This window comes from Pelophylax lessonae, assembly GCF_965119305.1.
Source record: "Pelophylax lessonae genome assembly, chromosome: 2".
Taxonomy (NCBI): domain Eukaryota; kingdom Metazoa; phylum Chordata; class Amphibia; order Anura; family Ranidae; genus Pelophylax; species Pelophylax lessonae.
The window spans coordinates 603,044,796-603,065,571 of NC_138769.1; the positions used below are offsets into that span (position 1 = coordinate 603,044,796).

Below are 20,776 nucleotides of genomic sequence, written 5' to 3' on the forward strand. Positions count from 1 at the left end.
TTGCAGCTGGTAAGCAAATGTAGAAGATAACTTTTGTAGAGATCCCATCTTTTCTTATCCTAAGAGATAAAGTATCTCACAAAAGTGAGTACACCCCTCACATTTTTGTAAATATTTTATTATATCTTTTCATGTGACAACACTGAAGAAATTACACTTTGCTACAATGTAAAGTAGTGAGTGTACAGCTTGTATAAAAGTGTAAGTTTGCTGTCCCCTCACAATAACTCAACACACAGCCATTAATGTCTAAACCGCTGGCAACAAAAGTGAGTACACCCCTAAGTGAAAATGTCCAAATTGGGCCCAAAGTGTCAAAATTGGCTGACAGCTGATCACGTGGTAAAGGGCCCCTGTGATTGGCCCCTTACCCCGATCTCTGATCAACTGAATCTGAAGGACTTGACGATTACAAAGTGCACCTCCCGCGCACCGCAGGGGGCATGCGATCACGGGAGGATGTCCATGAACGCCCTCCTGACATGGGAAGCCTGCGCTGCAGCCATCTTTTGGCTCTAGCGCAGGAGGCAAGAGGTTAAGCTACACTCTCTCTCTCAACATATGGTTGAGGCAGGCAACAAAAACACTATAGGCAAGCTTTACAAAAGTGAAAATCTGTCTGTGTTGTAAAGTGCCAAATCCAGAAGTTCACTCAGTTTCTTTCCTTTTCCAATGACTTATTGTGGTTTGCATGCATGCATTTTTCATGCATTTCAGACAGTGAGAGTTGTTTCTGGAAATGCTGAGCCAATGCTGTAATATCATTAATACCATAGTCTTGTAATAATGTTCCTGATTGGGGTGATTGGGGCGTGGCTACACAGCAAACCGGAGTATCATTCGGAGGAGTAGAGGACGGTTCCCTGGTGTCTTTAGACCAGCGTGGAGGTGGTGAGGACTTGGGGAACGCTCTATACCCCCTATTTCAGTATCAATGCGCTGTTACCTTGTATTTATGTGAGTGCAATGTAAAAGGGAATTATGTTAATAAATGAAAGTGATTAAGACAGTATCACACTAGTGGAGCTTTTTTTTTTCTGTATGGTATCTTGGGAGCCATTGTAGAAAAGAAGGTTACCGATCTAGAAGGGACTGTCGGGATTGATTCCTTACAGCGCATTAGCCCATACCATGAAAATGGGGGGCAACAATCTTTGGTGAGTTGCTAGCTGATGGGAGCGATTGTCACGTTGGTGGTGGATTTTACGGCGACCCAATTACTTTGGATTTACGGGACTCACAATATTGGATGTTATATTTCATCTAGCACCTCTTTATAGTACTGTGCAATATTCAGTACTCTGTGGGACTCCTATGAACTTTTTGGAGACACATTTTTTATTCATTTTATTATTTATTTATATTGATGTATATTTAGTTATATTCATATATAATCATTTCACGGCTATTGTGCAGCTTGGTGTTTGCTTTTAAGGGATATATTCACCATTTTTGTCATATTACATTTGAGTATAAGCCGCTGCATTGCATTTAATTTATTTTATTTTTTTCCTATGAATGGTTTTGTGAACACAATAGCATTAGCATTACTGGTGGCTGTAGTGTATCTCATTCATTTCACTTGATTGTTTTTGTGTACACATTAGCGCGAGATATTACACATTATATTTAATACCATAGTATTGCAGTGATGTTCCTGATGGTCAGTAAAGGTATCAAACACTGCCGTGGAACGTACAATATGCCTCTGAATGAGAAATTGCTCTTCTAGATATTTCATACCATACTGAATCAAATTGTCCTTTTCATGCTGGATCAAGGATGTTGCAGTATCCATACGACTTTACATCTTGATACAGTTCTTTGAGTGATTGTTCCATTTACAAAATCTTCATACTGTTTTGGTACATCTCTGAGTGATTTAAAAAAAAACTTGTTTTTTACATGCAACACAATTGTGCTTAGCAGCCCCTCCTGCATGCACCGACGAAACCGTACGTCGGTCGTGCGCCTGCAGCTAGGGGGGTGAGCGTGCGCCGCCAGCAGCGCGCTCCCGCCCCCACTCGGCAGCGGGGACTCTGATGCACGGGGCCGGAGGCTCCAATTGCCACCGGGCACCCGCGATCATTCCCCGCTTAGAGAGGACAGTCAGCTGCTGTTCTCTCTAGAATGATCACAGAGCGCCTGTGATCCTTCTATTTAGGATCACAGGTCTCTGTGATCATTTCAAATCCCCAAACCCCATACAGCTAGAAACACTACTCTAGGCTTACATTTAACCCCTTGATCACCCACTGTGTTAACCACTTCCCTGCCAGTGTCATTATTACAGTAACAGTGCATATTTTTAGCACTGATTACTGTAGTAATGTCACTGGTCCCCCCAAAAGTGTCAAAAATGTCAGTTAGGGGTCCAATCTGTCAGCCGTAATGTCGCAGTCCCGCAAAAAATCACAGATCACCTCCATTACTAGTAAAAAAACAAAACAATATAAATGACATAAATCGTTTCTGTAGTTAGTAGACGCGATAACTTTTGCCCAAACCAATCAAAATACGCTTATTGCCTTTTTTTTTTTTTTTTACCAAAAATATGTAGCAGAAAACAAAATGTTAAATGTTGATTTTTACATTTTTTTGGGAATGTTATATAGCAGAATGTGAAAAATATTGTTTTCTTTTCAGAAATGTCGCTATGTTTTTGTTTATAGTGCAGAAAAATAAAAATCGCAGAGGTGATCAATTACCACCAAAAGAAAGCTCGATTTGTGGGGAAAAAAGGACATTAATTTTATTTACGTACAACATTGCACGACCGCGCAATTGTCCGTTAAAGTAATGCAGTGCCGAATCGCAAAAAATGGCCTGGTCATTAATGGGGTAAAGCTCTTCCCTTTAAAAAAAAAAGGACATTTCTAGGTAATCAAGCAGCATATGGAGTATGTTAACAAATTTAAAATCAGTTCATTTTTTCAACAAACCATGTGCAACTGCAGGTAGGGGGAGAGCTTTCTGGTTAGTGCAGTACTACAGGGGGAGCACTAATAGAAGCAGCAGTACAAGCATGAATTTGTGATATGCACGATTAAAGAGCACCTGTCACATAATTTATTGACTACTAATCCAAGGATTATTTACATATATCAAAGACTATTTCTTTATTTCCCATTTTTTATACACTTACCAAGCCTATTTCTGACACATGTTTACAAGTTAAAATCAGTATTTTTAGCTATAAAATTACTCAGAACCCCCAAACATTAGATATATTTTTTAGAAAAGACTCTGCGCCGGTTCACACTACCGCGACGCTACTTTAGGTGGCGACCTCCGAGGTCGCGGTGCGAGCAGCGCGCCGCGACCTCGGAGCGGCCGCCACGGACTTCATAACATTGAAGTCTATGGCGGTCGCCTCCTGGTCGCCCCAAAGAAGCTCCGGACCCTTTTTCTAGGTCGGAGCGACTTGTGTCGCTCCTATTAGAACGGGTCCGTAGCTTCCCTATGGGAGGCGACCTGCGGCGACCTGTGAGGCGACCAGGTCGCCTCACAGGTCGCCCTAGTGTGAACCGGCACTTAGGAGAATAAAATGGCAGTCGTTGCAATAATTTTTGTCACGCGGTATTTGCGCAGCAGTCTTTCAATAACAATTTGGAAAAAAAATTTCACTGCATTTAAAAAAAAACTAAACAGTAAAGTTAGCCCAATTTTTTTGTACACTGTGAAAGATGATGTCACACTGAGTAAATAGATACCTAACATGTTACGGTTTCAAATTGCGCACACTCGTGGAATGGCGACAAACTACGATACTTAAAAATCTCCATAGGTGACGCTTTAAAAATTGTTAATGGGTACCATTTTAGAATTAATTTGCAGGCGCAACTTACGTATGCGTTTTCTTTTGTGCACACGCTAACGGCAACGGTGGCGCTTTAAAATTTTTAACATTTTTATTTTATTTAATTTTTTATTTTTAGCACTGTTTTTTTTTAAATCTGATTACTTTTATTGTTGTCACAAGGAATGTAAACATCCGCATTTTTCAATACTGGCAGTTTTTAAATTTGGTGCCGTTAGCCACCGAGTTAACCGGAAGTGACGTTGTGACGCCACTTCCAGGTTACATCAGAGACCTGATGAAAGCCGAATACGGCCTTGTTCGGGACTCCAACCTGACGGCGGACGTGCTGGCTGGTTGCTGGGGTCTCCTGGTGGTACGGGAGACCCAGGCAGAGCCGTTGAAGGCAGCGGGAGGGGCCATCCCCTGGGATAACGGCCAAACGGTGCCCGAGCCACAGCGGTTGTTATCTTCTGAATGTCGACCACCGGCTCTAAAGAACGGTACCGGGGTTGATGCCTGCAGCTGCAGGCATCATCCCGGTACAACCACTTCTCCGAGCCGATGGGTACGTCGATTCACAGTAGATGGTTAAAGAGCACTGCTCACTTTCAAGTGTTGTTCACTCAAGGATTATTTTACACAGCAAAGGTTTAACAAATTTCTGTTTTTATTTATTTAATTTAGATTATTTAAAGGAGTTGTGAAGTCAGAAGGTTTTTTATCTTAATACATTAAGATAAAAAGCCTTCTGTGTGCAGCAGCCTCCCCAGCACCCCCCTAATACTTACCTGAGCCCCATCTCTGTCCAGCATTGTCTATGAATCCCTCAGCTGTCCGGGACTCTCCCTCCTGATTGGCTGGGAAACAGTCGCTGCACCATTGGCTCCCACGGCTCTCAATCAAAGTTAGTTAGCCAATCAGGAAAGAGAGGGAGCGGTGCCGCACGGCAGCTCTGTGTCTGAATGCAAGCTGCTTGCTGTGGGGGCACTCGATAGGAGGGAGGGGAGAGGAGCAGCAACGAGGGATCCGAGAAGAGGAGGATCCAGGCTGCCCTGTGCAAAACCAATTGCAGTATTACATGTTTGTTATTTAAAAAAAAAAAAACGAGACTTTACAATCACTTTAAGAGTACCTTTAAAAATGTTATTAACAGAATAAGTTCAAAGAATAAGGTTTTATAACACTGAGGTATAGAAACTAAACTGAAATTTAATTGAACGCCAGGGATCTATATTTTATTTAAAGTGCATTACACATTTATAAATAGAGCAGTGCCATACCTATTACCATCAAACACCTTTCATTCCAAACTCTACCTAATTAGGTAGTTGTATTAGTAGGGGCAGCAATTCTTACAAGTAAAGCCCCGTACACACGTACTGATCGTCGGCCGAACGATCGGCCGTCTTTTGTCCAGGGCTGTCGTGTCTGTTGAGAACTGCAAAAGACTGCACACAAATTTTGTCGGCCAACAACAGCCGACTGCAGAAGTTATGTCATGTAATGGTTAACTTTCCTTGTCTTTTTTCTTTTCTGAGCATGCCCAGTCTTGCTAATCTGCTGTCTGTCGGCCGAAATCTGTACTGACTGGCGAACAATCGGCCGTTCTGGTGACGGGCAACAAAAATTTTAAAGTCTGCACGACAGATTCTGTTCAGCCGAAAATGCGCTGTCGGCTGTCGGAAGCATCATACTAACAAGCCTACAATCGGCCGATCGGTCGTCGGCCGAATATTTACGGCCGACAATCAGTACGTGTGTACGGGGCTTAACATTCAACTGGCTACAGCTAATCACATGGTACAGGGTGCTGTGATTGGCCCAGTTACCATGTGATAGCTGTAGGCCAATCACAGCATTACTCAATCAGAAACACAGCTGTTATGGATGAAATTAATTCATAACAGATTTGTTGACATTATGGTCATGTAATGGGAGCTCATGTGATGCAATTCAGACACAGCGGTCACGGGAGCGGCATGTTGCGTGCCCCTAACCCAGGACAGGCTGAATGGCATATATGCCTTCCCAAGCCACCTGCAGTAAATTTAATGTGGGCGGTCGGCAAGTGGTTAATAAGAAGACACTTACCAGCCCAGAGATACAGCACTGTCTTCACGCAAGCTGGTTTTTCGCCCATCTTTGGGTCCCCAGCACTGCCATGTTGACTGACAGCTGTGATTTCCTGCAGCTTCACAGCTAGGTCCCCACTTTGCAAGTGCAAACCACTCTGTGCACTATAAATGGTCCAGCACCCTCCTGGGACTTTTTTCAAAACAGTGTGTTTGAGAAACTGCTTCATAAATACCGTGTAACATAAAAAAAATTGCAACACCCACCATTTCCTTCTCTATGGCCTCTGCTTAATAAATATATATATATGGTTGGGGGTTATTAGTATTTTATTGCAAAAAATAATATTATTTTTACAAGTATGAGAGAACTGTCAGAATTGGCCTGAGTGGCAAGTGGTTAAATTACATTAACAAATTGAAGTGGAACTAAACCTAACTGATTTACAGTTTCCCGAAAGCAGTTACATTCAAGGCATCCTGTGAATTACTGTCACATTTGCTTGTGCTCTCAACTGAATCTGAAACTTTTTTTTTAATTTTTTTTAAATTTTTGGCCAATTTGTTTTCTGCTACCTATGTTTGGTAAAAAAAATCACAATAAGCGAATTTTGATTGGTTTGCGCAAAAGTTATTGCGTTTACTAACTAAGGCAAAGATTTATGTCATTTTTGGTGTTTTTTATTTTAACGAGTAATGGCGGCGATCTGCGATTTTTTTTTTTGCGGGACTGCGACATTGCGGCGGACAGATTGGACCCCTGACTGACATTTTTGACACTTTTGGGGGTACCAGTGACATTACTGCAGCAATCAGTGCTATAAATATGCACTGTTACTGTAAAAATGACACTGGCAGTGAAGGGGTTAATTTTATTGGAGAGGGAGGGGTTAATGTATGCCTGGTGCTTACTGACGTGTGTGGGGGGAGGGGACTGTGTGACACAAGGACAGATCCAGGGATCAGCTATGCTGAACCCTGCAATCTGACCCTGCCTGTCACTTTGGAGATCCGCCCGCTTGTGTTTACACAGGCGGGCGGATCTCCACACTCGATTCCCTGACGATCGGGGAAGAGCGGCGGCGATAGCCGCCGCTCCTCCCCTGGCCCGACTCCCGCTGTGACTAAACACAGCGGGAGCGCGCCTCCGGCGGCGCGCGCACGCCGCCTAGGAGGGGGAGGGTCTGCCGACGTAGGTCTACGTAGTCAGACCTACAAGAGCCACTTTGCCGCAGTAGCATCAACGTAAGCAGCGGTAAAGTGGTTAAACATCATATGATATTTTATAGGTTGGATTTACATCTATTTTATTTATACAGTCCCTAAGGTGGAACTTTATCTTCAAATACTCACCACCCTTTCAGCGATTTGATGTCTGTGAGCTCCCTCACCAGTGTAGACATCTTTTCCTTTCCTTATTCTGTGTTCTGGGTCTTCTATTTTGATTGGATGCTGTAACTCCTGCACAGAAGTTGAGTAATCCCAGCACCAAGATGTGTTAAGAGTTTAAAGCATTTTGTAAGGGAAAAAAAGGTAATACACCTGTATTGCATTCCTCTTTTATGATAAAAACCCTTTTTGCTCACAAGTTTTGTAACTTAGGGCTAAATTAAGCTTTAAAGTGGTTATAAAGTCAAGACATTTTTTACCCTAATGCATTCTCTGCATTAGGGTAAAATATTCCCCCCTCTCTTTTGAGCCAGCGCTGTGCCCATCTGCAGAAGTGCTGGCTCTGTTCCTTTTCTGACAGGATTGATTGAGAACAGTGGGAGCCATTGGCTCCTGCTTCTGTCTGTCAAATTCTGTGAGGAAAGAGCAGGGGGTGGGGCTGGGCCATGCAGTGTGTGTCTATGGGAGCTCACCTGCACGTGTGCCTCCATAGCAAGTTGCCTGCTATGGGGGCACACAAAGAAGAAGAGATGCAGACAGGGCCAGCAGGGAACTCATCAAATGAGGTAAGGGGCTGCTCTGTGCAATAAAGTTATAAATACGTTTTTTTTTTTATTTTAGGGGAAAAAAATTATTTTGAAATAACTTTAAAGCTGAACAACGGGGACATATTTTAGGTAACCCTTGCAGTGGGGCTTTTCTCTTCTCTCCAATGCTCCGAGCAGTGGGTGGACCTTTGGCGCCTCCCGTACAATGTAGGACTGCTGGTCCTGCATTGTATAGGATAATGTCAGACTTGATGTGACCAAAAAAAGGAGTGCTGAAGAGAAGCAGCTTTGGAGGCACGGTCACACTATGAGGAGTAGTCTGCAGAAATGAGGGATAAGGTGAGTAACACTTCTTTCCTGACAGACTCCATGGCAGCATACGTATCGGGTTTAGTCCCTCTCCAAACCTACCCTATGGGATGTCCACTCCCATAAATCTTTGCACCTGTTCAGCACCACTTTTTCCTTTTTTGTCCTCTTAACGGATTACCTGTATCCTACCCGGTGGTTTCAGTGGATGAATAATCTTTCCTCCGATAAGCCCTAGCTGTGACAGGGTATAGAGTGGGGCATGTGTGGAATGTGGACTGCAGCCTATGGCCGAGAACCCAGCTGCTGCAAGTGGCCTGATTGCCCATCATAAGTCCGGTGAATATAATCTATCCATCCCTGGTGGCTAATGGATCGTGGTCGTGAGTACCCTTGATTTATGTCTTTCTCCATGGCAGCTTATTTTTTGTATTGGCTTATGTTTGTTTCCTAACCTGGCTGTTTGTTTCATCCCTGGTGGCTAGTGCTCCGGGGCCGGTCTGCGTCTACTTTCCTGACCGGTTTGTGTACTCTGCGCATGCGCGGGTGCCTCCGGAACGAGGCTTGGCATTGCGCATGTGCAGTAGCGGTACGACGCATGCGCAGTGAGCTGACGTCAGCGGACGCCATATTCAAATGGGTTCTTGGTGTCAGCAGAGTGTGTATATGAATACACTCTGCTGCAGGAAGACTGCTGTGTCCTTTTGGCCATTACTCCCAGCGTTTGTGTCTGCATCCTGCCTGAACTCTGCAATACAAGCCCAGGTTTCTGGTGAGTACGCTGGCCCCAGGGTATGGGAGTTCTTGTGTCCCCCCCCCCTCTTCTTCCTCCTCTGACCCTGTTGTCCGGCTCATCCCTGCAGGTCAGCGCCAGAATGGAAGCCTCTCCGCCCTCCGGTGGTCAGCCCGCCCTTAACAGGTACTTAGGGCTTGGGAGGGTGGAATGGTTAGGGGGGGGGGGGATAGGGGCGTCATTCATGTCCCTTGCTCCCTATCTGTGTCTTGCCTTTCTTTCTATTTTGCAGCCCCCCTAGGTCTGATGTTCGTCACTCCTCGCGCAGGGATAAACGTCGCTCTAAATCGCATCACCGGCACTCTTCCTCTAGATGGTCGTAGATCTCCGTCCGACTCCCAACAACGTAGGAAGGCACCCGCTTTGCCCTCGCGACACCCAGACAGAGCGGGTTGTTGGGGTTGTGGTGCCCGAGTCCCTGAAGCCAAGTCAATGTGTGACAAGTCTTTCTCCCAGGGTGCGGGAGAGAGGGACAACTCCGACCAACGTTTGGAGGCCTTAGTGAAGAGGGTCATCAAGGACTCCCTGGCCGAATTAGGAGTTGGTCAGTCTCAGAGCCCGGAGGTGCTCCCTCCAAGTCCTCCCCCTGGAAGAGTACAAACTCTGGAGGAATTTGAATCTTCTCAACCCAGTCACCCGTCAGCATTTCCATCGGACAGTGACTCCGAGGTGGAGGATCCCTGCTTTGGGTTCGAGTTTGCCCACGTCCCTTCCCTAGTGAGAGCGGGTAGAGAGACTCTGAACTGGGAAGATCCGGCTGTATCCCCACCAAAGCAGAAAAATTATTTCAAACAGCTCAGCAAGGAGTGTCTCAACTTCCCCTTTCTAGGCGAATTAGGGGAGATAATCAAGGATTAATAGAGCAAGGTGGAGAGGAAGAACTCCATGCTTTCAAAAATGTCCAGGCTCTATCCCTTTAAAGAGGAGGAGGTGAAACATCTAGAATCTCCTCCCTTGGTGGACGCTGCAGTGATGAGGCTGGTCAAAGGTGACCCTCCCGCTAGAGGACACAGTCTCTTTTAAGGATCCTCTGGATAGAAGGATGGATTCTGACCTCAAGAGGATCTACTTGACAGCGGGAATGGCTTGTAAGCCGGCCTTGGCTGCAATATCCAAAGCCATGGAGCTGTGGTCTAACTCGGGGGATGAGTCCTTACGGAGTGTGTCTGAGGAGGTTGCCAGAAGTTCCCCAATTCAGGAACTTAAGATGGCCTCGTCTTTTTTGGGGGAGGCTTTAACTGAACTTATCCGTCTTTTGGCCAGAGTTATGTTGTCCTCGGTGACAGCCAAGCGAGCCTCTTGGCTCCGCCCCTGTGTGGCTGACCCGGCATCCAAGCAAGTTTGGTGCCATATTCCCTTTGGGGGCTCCTCCCTCTTTGGGAATAAGTTGGATGATGCTATAACACGGGCTACGGGCGACAAGTCTGGATTCCTCCCTCAGGATTGACACCTTCTCAAACCCGAAAAAGGGACCCTAGGAGGTATGTTCCAGATCGTGCCAGGGAAGCAAGCAACTACAGGCCTGGCAGAAAGTTCGGTCACAACTGGAGGTCAAGACAATCTTCCTCACGAAAACCGGCAAAAAGTGTCCCTTCTGGGGACCGGGATACAACCAAGTTCTTTTGAGATTGGGCCCGCTCAGGCATGTCGGGTGGGGGCTCGGTTGCTACACTTCCGACATGTCTGGGCGGCCTCAATCCGGGACCTCTGGACTGTCAGGACAGTCTCATCCGGACACAAATGGGCTTTCGACAAGGCACCCAGACTAAGGTTTCTTCCTACCACCCTGCCACCTTCAGCAGAGAAATGCCAATTACTGCTTTCCTACATAGAATCTCTGGTGTCTCAAGGGGCTGTCATTTCCGTGCCAGAGCTCGAGTGCGGCCAGGGAATCTATTCCCCTCTTTTCCTGGTCCAGAAAAAAAAAGGCTCATGGAGACCCGTTATCGATCTGACCTTCCTAAATCAGTATATCAGAAAGGAAAGGTTCAAGATGGAAACACTGCTATCTATCCAACAGGCGGTCCAACCAGCAGACTGGATGGTGTCCATAGATTTAAAGGATGCATATTTTCATGCCCCTGTTGCAGAGGATTTTCAGAAATACCTCCAGTTTGCCGTCGGTCACTCGCACCTGCAGTTCACCTGTCTCCCCTTTGGGCTTTCCACATCACCACGGACCTTTTCAAAAGTCTTGTTGGCTGTAGAAGCCCTGTTGAGGACAAGAGGCATCCGTCTCCATCATTATTTAGACAACCTTCTCCTTTTATCTCAGGACAGAGATTAGTTGATGGAGCACCTGGATCAAATTGTGTCCACCCTTCAGAGATTCGGGTGGCTGCTGAATCTGGAGAAGAGCCATTTAATTCCTACCCAGTCCCTCGTTTATCTTGGGGTCTTGTTCAACACAGCGAGAGCTAGTTTCTCTTCCAGAAGAGAAAGTATCAGTGGTCCAAGACAGAATTCTCCATGCCCTTTCAGCTTCTCACCTCCGAGCTCGTCAATGCCTGAGGGTCGTCGGGACCATGGTCGCTGTGGCTTCCATGGTGAAGTGGGCATTATGGAGAATGCGACCCTTTCAGAAAGGCTTCCTTCAGCAAAGGGACACTTTTCATCTAGATAAGTCCATATTCTTGACCCCGGCCATGAGGGCGAGTCTTCTGTGGCGGCTGTATCGGGAGAATCTCCTCAGATGCCATTCACTCATTCCAGCTTCAAAAATTGTGGTAACCTTGGACAGCAGCGGCAAAGAATGGGGTGCTCATTGCCTCTCAGAGGTGGCTCAGGGCAGGTGGAACTTTTCCTCTCGGGGGATAGTCTCCAACGTTCTGGAGCTACGGGCAGCTCTTCGAGCCCTGCAAGCATTTGACCATTTGACAAAAGGGCTTCCGGTGAGGTTTAGGTTGTCGCTTACATAAGGAAGCAAGGAGGAACACGCAGTTGATCCTTGCTGCGAGAGGTGGAACTGATCATGACCTGGGCACAGAAGAACTTATCCGACCTATCAGCAGTATAGGTTCCCGGAGTCCAGAATGTCCAAGCGGATTTTCTATCTCATGTGAAGTTGGACAACAATGAGTGGTTTCTCCACGAAGAGGTTTTCAGATGGATCCTGAGCCTGGGAGTCTCTCCAGAGGTGAACCTCTTTACCTCCCCTTGCAACCGCAAGATGCAGAGGTACTATGCGATGTTCAGGGATCCCCAGGCTCTCGGAGTGGACGCCCTCACGGATCAATGGAGGTTCCGCAGGGCCTATGCCTTCCCCCCAGTCCTAATAATCCTGCAGTTTCTCCGGAGCTTGAGGTCAGAGGCAATGGAGGTAGTGGTGGTGATACCATTCTGGCCCAACAGGCCTTGGTTCCCTCTCCTAACGCTCCTCAGTGTTCGGGATCCGATTCCGCTGCCCCTCAGGCCGGATCTGTTGTCTCAAGGCTCCATACTGCATCCTTGTCCAGCTCGACTACATCTGAAGGCCTGGTTATTGAGAGGGGAAGGTTACAGGCCTTAGGCTGATCTGAAGAAGCCATTTCCACACTGCTAAGTGCAAGGCAGAGTTCAACTAACAGGGTATATGAAAGAATCTGGTCAATGTTCTCTTCATATCTGGCTGCTAGGTCCAATCCTCATTCCTCCATCAAGATTCAGAATGTTTTGAGTTTTCTGCAGTCTGGTCTAGACCTTCCACTCTGTCAGCTTGGTTAGGGTCCTGGTTTCAGCTATTTCGGCCTTTATCGGCATCTCGTGGGCTAGTCATGCCCTGGTCAAAGGGGCAGTAAGACTCAGGCCCAAAAAGAAGCCAAGATTACCCAAATGGGATCTCCCATTAGTCCTGATTTCCTGTCGCAATGCATCCGTGATACAGCTGAGCCTCTTACCATTAAAGAGCTTACCTTGGTAACTGCTTTCCTGGTGGCCATTAACTCTGTGAAAAGAGTTTCCGAGATTGGGGTCTTAGGGGCGCAAGAGCCCTTCCTAACATTCTTTCTGGACAAGGTAGTCTCAATCCCTATGTTGGAAGCAAGACCGAAGGTTACCTCTGTCTTTCACGAGAACTCGGAAATAGTGTTGCCTACCTTTAGGCAGGATGAGGGCTCATCCATCCATCCATCCGCTTGATGTGGGGAATTGCCTCAAACAATACCTAGAAGCTACGGTTCCTTTCCGGCAGTCAGAATATCTGTTCATCACCTTCAGAGGGAAGAATAAGGGATTACGGGCTTCTTCAAGATCTATTTCTTCATGGATCATCCAGGCCATCCAATGGGCTTACAGGGCTAAGGGCTTGACTCCTCCAGTGGTGGTTACAGCTCACTCGACTCAGAGTGTTTCCACTTCCTGGGCAGTGTCCAGACATGTTGCTCCTGAAGTGATCTGTAGAGCGGCATCCTGGTCTTCCATCAATACCTTTTTGTCACATTATTGTGTTGAGTCGGCGGCTCTTTCTTCTGTTAATTTCTTCTGTTCTTCAAGTCCTGTCAGTCGACAGAGTTAATTAAACTTTTGTTCAGCATCTGCCCACCCTGATTGTGTACGGCGAGTTATTTCCCGATACGTATGCTGCCATGGAGTCTGTCAGGAAAACTGAAAATTGTTATCAAATTCTTACCGTAATTTTCCTTTCCTGATGGACTCCATGGCAGCATGAGTTCCCTCCCAGTTCCTAAGAAGGCTAGTTACAGAACAAGTGGTGCTGAATAGGTGCAAAGATTTATGGGAGTGGACGTGTTATAGGGTAGGTTTGGAGTGGGACTAAACCCGATACGTATGCTGCCATGGAGTCCATCAGGAAAGGAAAATTACGGTAAGTATTTGATAACAATTTTCAGTTTTTTATCCACTTGCAGACCAGCAGTTTACCTATTACTGCTGGCAGGCAGCTTTGTTGTTCCCCCGCAATGTACCCATACATTGCAGGGGAACTTCCTGGTTTACAGGTGTGGGTGTCCGCTCCCTGCCTCGCGTGCTGTGGTTGGACATCGCATAAGTTCGCCAGCAGCAACCAATTATTTTTCTGTGAACCGGCTGCTTGCTGATATGTGTTTGTTGGTAAACACAACCCAGATCTGGCTGTTTTTTGTCTCTCTAATTTCATTTGCTGTTCAGAGCTGAAATTAGGAAGAATAGCCAGCCAGTCTGTGAGTAAAATCAGCACACATAGACTTGTTAAGCACTCAGTTAACCCTCTGATTGCTCTCCTGATCACCCAGCCGGTGCCACTAGTTGAGTGACAGTGTACAGTATTGTCACTGATGACTGTATTAGTGTCACTAGCGATGTCACATAGTGGCAGTTAGAATCAGTTGGCGTCCCTCCCAGCCAGTGTCAGTTAGGGCCAGATTACCCACCACACTATTACAGTTACACTACAACATGTAGCAGAATACATTTTGGCCTAAAATTACAAATAAACTTGATTTTAGTGGATCTGTTTTATAACAAAATATAGAAATCTAGATTTTTTTTTTCAATTTTTTTTCATATACAGTATATAAAAAAAATCAAGTGGTGATTAAATACCACCAACAGAAAGCTATATTTGTGTGAAAAAAAATATTATAAACTTCCTTTGCGTAGCGTTGCATGACCAAGCAATAGCCAGTTAAAGTAGCTCATTGCTGAATAGCACAAATTAGCCTGGTCATGAAGGGTAAAACCTTCTGGAGGTCAGGTGGTTAATGTCGCCCTAGACAAAAACAAACAAGGGTGCTATGCAGCTTTGTCTTTGAGTGTTCATTATTTAGCAATCTGAATAAGGCCCCTTTCATCCTTGTGCGACTTGTCATGCGATTTGGGACTGCAAAATAGCATGACAAGTCGTTCTCCATTATTTCCAATGATTCCCATCCATATCTGTGTGACTTGAAGTCGCACCGACTTTAAAGTAGTCCCTGCACTACTTTGGCACGATTTTGATGCGTTTTGAGGAAAAGACAATTCAAGCCCAGTCAAACTCGCATCAAAATTGCGGCAACAAAGTTGCGGCAAAATCGTGCGACTTTGAATTCGCACAAGTATGAAAGGGGCCTAAACCATAGTTGCCAACATCTATCGGAATCGGTTCTGCCGTCTGATAACAGAATACTTCCGGGATGCCAGGAAGTGACGGTTGGTTCTGCCGCAACCGGAAATGTGTTGATGCGTTTCACCCCACCTCCCAGGGCGTTGTCAAAGACCAGAGCGGTGGGAGTGTGGGGGATGCAGCAGGACCTGGAGAGGCAGCCCGGTCGATCACTGGAGCCGACTGCAGCATATACAGGGTGGTGAGGTCAGGAGCCATGTCTTGGTATGGAACTCGGCTAGGGAGGGGGCAAACAGGTGAACTCTGCAGTGCTTCCTGTGTCGGCACTGTGCAGCACTTCTCTGAAAGTTTACAAATTGCTGAAGGGGGGGGAGTGTGCTGAAGGAAGAGTACACTTCCTGCTGTGAGGCTGTGCCACTCTAAGACCTAGGACGACACCTCTATGGAGAAGTCTTGTGTGACAAGAAGCCAGGTGGGTCCTGCTCTGATCACATTGCACCGATGAGACTGCTCTGATCTCATTGCACCGATTAAATCATTCTGATCACATTGTACCGATGAGACCGCTCTGATCTCATTGCACTGATGAGACCGCTTTGATCTCATTGCACCAATGAGACCGCTCTGATCTCATTGCACCGATGAGACCGCTCTTATCTCATTGCACTGATGAGACCGCTCTGATCTCATTGCACTGATGAGACCGCTCTGATCACATTGCACCGATGAGACCGCTCTGATCACATTGCACCGATGAGACCGCTCTGATCTCATTGCACCGATGAGACCGCTCTGATCTCATTGTACTAATGAGACCGCTCTGATCACATTGCACCGATGAGACCGCTCTGATCTCATTGTACTAATGAGACCGATCTGATCACATTGCACCGATGAGACCGCTCTGATCTCATTGCACCGATGAGACCGCTCTGATCACATTGTACAGATGAGACCGCTCTGATCACATGATTGTACCGATGAGACCGCTCTGATCACATGATTGTACCGATGAGACCGCTCTGATCACATTGTACCGATGAGACCGCTCTGATCACATTGTACCGATGAGACCGCTCTGATCTCATTGCACCGATGAGACTGCTACGTCCGCTGTAATTACTTTGACCGACCTACGAAAAAAGGATAACACGCCCCTAATTAACATACCACTCCACTTAGACTGGTTTTCTGCAAAAAAAAGTGTCCCTAAAAATGTTTTGAGGAGTTTGACAACTATGATATACATGCTCATTCCCCAAATTCAGAACCAGCTAATCCTCTGAGGTAGGCTGTCTATCAGTGTATACAATAATGTGGTCACAGTAGTGAGGGCTCATAGGATAGGAAAATACCCCCCATACTATGTCCTTCATTCTCCCGGAGCGCCTGTGGATGACGTCACGGCACAGTCACATGACACGAGGCTGTCGTTCTCCGCCTGTCACATGGTATCGACGTCACTCAGCTCCAGGATTCGCCGGGCAGGCGGCGCGGGATTGTGAATGCGGTGTTGGCGCTGTAGTGCAGGTGACGTGTGTGATAGTCCGTGGCTGTGAGCGTCCCCCATGGCTGAGTGCAGGCAGAGGGTGCACAGGCGGCTGCTTTCTATGAATGAGTGTGGAGGGGAAGCTTAGAGCTCCTGTCTGTACTGGACTGGAGGGAACAGGGGAAAGAATTGAGCGGGGCTGACTCACTATTCCAGGGTTGTTTGGTCCCTCAGGCTGCTGGTTCTGTGTCAGTGATTCATGGCAGCCTTTACCAGCGTTTTGAAGATGGCAGTGTAGTTGCTGCTGACTTGTTTCTGGGGCCTCATCCAAAAACCAGGCGAATGAAGGCAGCTGGACAGTGCTGTACACATGGCCGCCACACTTTGGTGTTGCCTACATTTATACCGCATGATGTGATTGGCAGACAGTTGCCTGTAAAATATGAGCATTGGGACCTTTTCATGTGTGCCGCTAACATGGTTGCTTGTCTAAAAAGTGATCTGTTGTAGTTTATTTTCAGAGGGTAATTAACGCAGTGCAGAGGTGATATGTTGCCTCCTCATCACCTGTTTTAATCCTCAAAATGCGGCAACTGTTTGCAATTCACGTAAATGGTTTGCGTTCAGCGGTAGAACAGCCAGATGAAAGGGGCATGCCCTTTAACCTCCCCACGCCAACCGCCTCCCGGCTCTTTAAGAGTTCTAAAAGGCGGAGGCGAGCGCTCAGGTCATGTGACCACTATGATTGGCTGCCACAGCGGTCACATGATGGGAAAGCTCCTGAACAATACAAGTATGCATCGGAAGCTTTCTGGTACCAGCCAGTTGCCATGCTAAGAGCATGCTCCGTCATTTTAACAGGGCTGCATATATGTGTGCGCCCACTATCAAGGGGTTAATTTTTGCCATGCCATGTGTACAGCCCTGAGCGGCTGCATTCCCTTGTTCAGGCAGGCAGTTAGGGGGCAGTAGAACTGTGGCTTAGCTGCCACACTCTGGCCGCTTATGTGCGTTATCAATTTGATTATAATTAAAGCGTTATTAAACCCAAAAGCAAACATTTATTATATTACAGTTCAATTCTTAGGTGTAATGGCTGCATTCTTTTTCAGGCTTTGTTTTATTCTATTTTCATCTTGTGATCCAGGCAGCAAGTCTGTTGTTTTTCAGAGTAGAAACTCTCCACCAGAATTTATCAGTTCACAGTGGTTCTCAACTCCGGTCCTCGGGACCCACTAACAGGCCAGATTTTAAAGCGGAGTTATGGCCACAAAAAAAAAAAAATTTCAATGAACATACCCCCGGGACAGTCAGGGCTAGTACATTCCACAATGGATAGCCTCTGATCTGTCCCGGTTCGCACTTACCTGCAAGAAGAAATACTCACTTTTAAAATTTCTTCTCCAGCGTTGCCATCTCTGTTGTGGGCAGCTGAAGCCAACGCGATCCTCTTCTGCGTCCTCTTCCGTGTCTTCTTCTCCCAGAATGCGCATTCACCGGCCCCTCTTGTCACTTCCGGTGCGGCGCTGCATTCCTCCACAGCTTCTGGGCATGCCCAGAAGCTGTTTAGCAGGGAATGCGGCGTCGCACCGGAAGTGACGAGCGGGGCCGGTGCCGTCGCATTGATTCCTGGGAGCGATGACGTTCAGCTCCCAGGAATAATTGCAAACCGGAAGTGATGGCGCGGGCCGCGGCCGCCGAGGGAGGAAGTGGAAGAAAGGTGAGTATTTCTTTCTACAATAACAAGGTAAGTAAAAAAAAAAAATCCTAACTATCCATTTCCTTTTCAGGTGAAGAAAAGCAAGCGGATGGCCACAAAATCGATTATGTCGATTTTGTGGCCGGAACTCCGCTTTAAGTATTACGTTGGGGAGATGCAGACTAGAATACTGCAATCACTGAGCAGCAAATGAGATCACCTGTGATGTAATTTAGTTATCTTGCAAACCTTGCCTGTTAGTGGATCCAGAGGACTGGAGTTGAGAACCACTGGTTTACATGGATGAGACAAACCACCTAAAAGAGAAGGTTGGGGTTTTTATGTTTCTATGTTTTTTTTTTTTTTTTTTAATTTTCAAAATAGTAGACAAGTGTACAGAACATTTTAAAGCTGTCAATACTAGGGATCGACCGATTATCGGAAAAGCCTATATGCACTTCCCCGATATATCGGAATCGGCTCCGGAGGTTTCCGATATTGCCGATATTTAGGGAAAGTGCTGTACCGGAGTGATGCCTGCAGCTAGAGGCGTCACCCCGGTACCGGCGTCCATAGCCGACAGTTGGCTGTCTTGTAATGACAACCGATGCAGCTGAGAAGCTGCTCGGCTGTCATTACAAGGAGTGGGAGGGAACGTCTCCCATCCCACCGGAGACCCGGGCAACCAGCCTGCACGGCCGCCGAAGACCCACTCAAAGCCGCATTTGGCTCTGATCGGCTCTCCATGCAAAAACCGGAAGTGATGTCAAGACATCACTTCCGGAAGTTCCGCCTACTGATGCCAGATTTAAAAAAAATGACAGCATTCAAAACAGCCAAACTTTCAGCTTTGAATGCTTTTAAGTGCAGCAGAGGGGTTTGGGGTCTTTTAGACCCCCAGATCCCTCCACAAGAGTACCTGTAAAGTTAAAAAAATCGCCGTTACCCATACGCGATGACCAAAATATCGGTAATGGCAATGAAAAAACGATATCGGTCGATCACTAGTCAATACATTGTATGTCTTTTAGAACATCTATCACAGTGCTTACTGTAGAAACACAACAAAGTTGTATCTCTTTAGTTGGTAAATCTGTTCAAGGCGCTCATTTACAGTGTTTGCTAAACCAGGACGTGTTGCCCACAACCCCTGGCACCCCATTGGGTGCAAACTGTATTCTGGGGCAGAGGACGACCCGCCCAGACCCTAGCCCTTATTTCAACAGTGTTCATTAAAATTTCCAACAATGCTATTTCTGAACGATTTTTCTTCATAACCTCCAACAGAAGGCGTTAAATCATAATATATTTACTTAGGACAAAAAGTATTCCACAATAACAAAGAATAGTTGAAAAAGAAAAATAACAGGGTAGAGGAAGATAGAGATATAATAAAGAAAAGAAGATGTCTGTGTCCAGGTTTCATTCAGTAGCCCCTCCATAGGAGTCAGAATCTCTCCCTCTAGATCATCAAGGCCCTGACAGGTATTTCATCCAACGCTCCCATATTTTTCCAAAGAGGGTTAGCTTATCCTTAAGAATGGCCACCATTCTTTCATCAATCATGATCCAGGTCAGTTTAGCCTTCAGCAAATCAAACGGGATCACTGGCGACTGCCTGTAAAGATTAAGGCGATTAGGCGTTTCACATGTCCCGGGATCCCCTCAACCGGCCTCCCCAATAAAGCCTGGTTTTGAGACTTCACTAGATTGATCTGGGTGAGGGAATAAATGAAATTGTATGTGCGGATCCAAAACCGCCTGATTTCTTTTTTTTTTTTTTTTTTTTTTTTTTACATGTCCACCAAATATGGAGGACTGTTCCCTCCTGTCCACATCCTCGAAAGTACCTGAAGGAGGCCCCACGAACAGCGGATGAAAATCTTACTGGGACCATATACCATCGCAAGAAAACCTTATAATTCGCCTCTATAAGAGAAGTGGCGAGGTATGATCTGGAGTTGTTGGGTTATTTCCCCCACTCTCCCATGTCTCCTAACTCCTCTCCAAAATCTTCCCATCGTAGCATATATGGTAATTTAGTTGTCTCTTCACACAAGATGTTACATAATTTAGATATATGGCCTGTGTGTTTATCCACTGAGTCACAAATTTAATTCCATGGGAGTCGAGGAAGTAATATCACCTGTACGTTTGAGGGTGTTCATGAAATGTAAGATCTGGGAATATCTAAACCTCTCTTCCGAGGGGAGCGAATATTTTTCCTGTAATGTGTCTCTAGAGATCAATCCCCTGTGATCACATAGATCTGCTAATCTAAGAAACCCTTTGTTTGTCCACCATTCAAACGTGGAGGGACTGAGTATCTCTTTGACAATCTTTCCCATATCCCCATTGAAAAAGATAAGGTCGGGCACAATATACCCGGTCTGTGTTTGGCTTTCAGCCACATGAGATTATTAATTTGAGTACTACGTAGATGAGAGGACTCCAACTGCATCCAAATCGGGCATGACCGCTTTGAGTGGAAACTAAATAATTGTGTCAGTTGGGTGGCATAGTAGTATTTGGCTAAGTCTGGTGCCTCCAGCCCCCCCCCCCCCCTCAAATTCGGAGTAAACAAGGTGCGCCTGTTCACCCTAGGCCTCTTGTCTCCCCATTTAAATTTCAATACCTTCTGCTGGAAAGTAGGGTT

The 20,776-nt window shown here is 46.2% G+C and overlaps 1 protein-coding gene across 1 annotated transcript in view; it reads left to right on the plus strand.

Moving 5' to 3' along the window:
* The first annotated feature begins 16,362 nt into the window (after positions 1–16,362).
* The window catches only part of AAAS (aladin WD repeat nucleoporin), a 112,756-nt gene continuing 108,342 nt past the window's right edge, over positions 16,363–20,776 (plus strand). The window contains exon 1 of the mRNA XM_082246790.1: positions 16,363–16,462. The gene's annotated coding sequence lies outside the window, so the exon portion shown is untranslated. The remainder of the gene's footprint in view (positions 16,463–20,776) is intronic.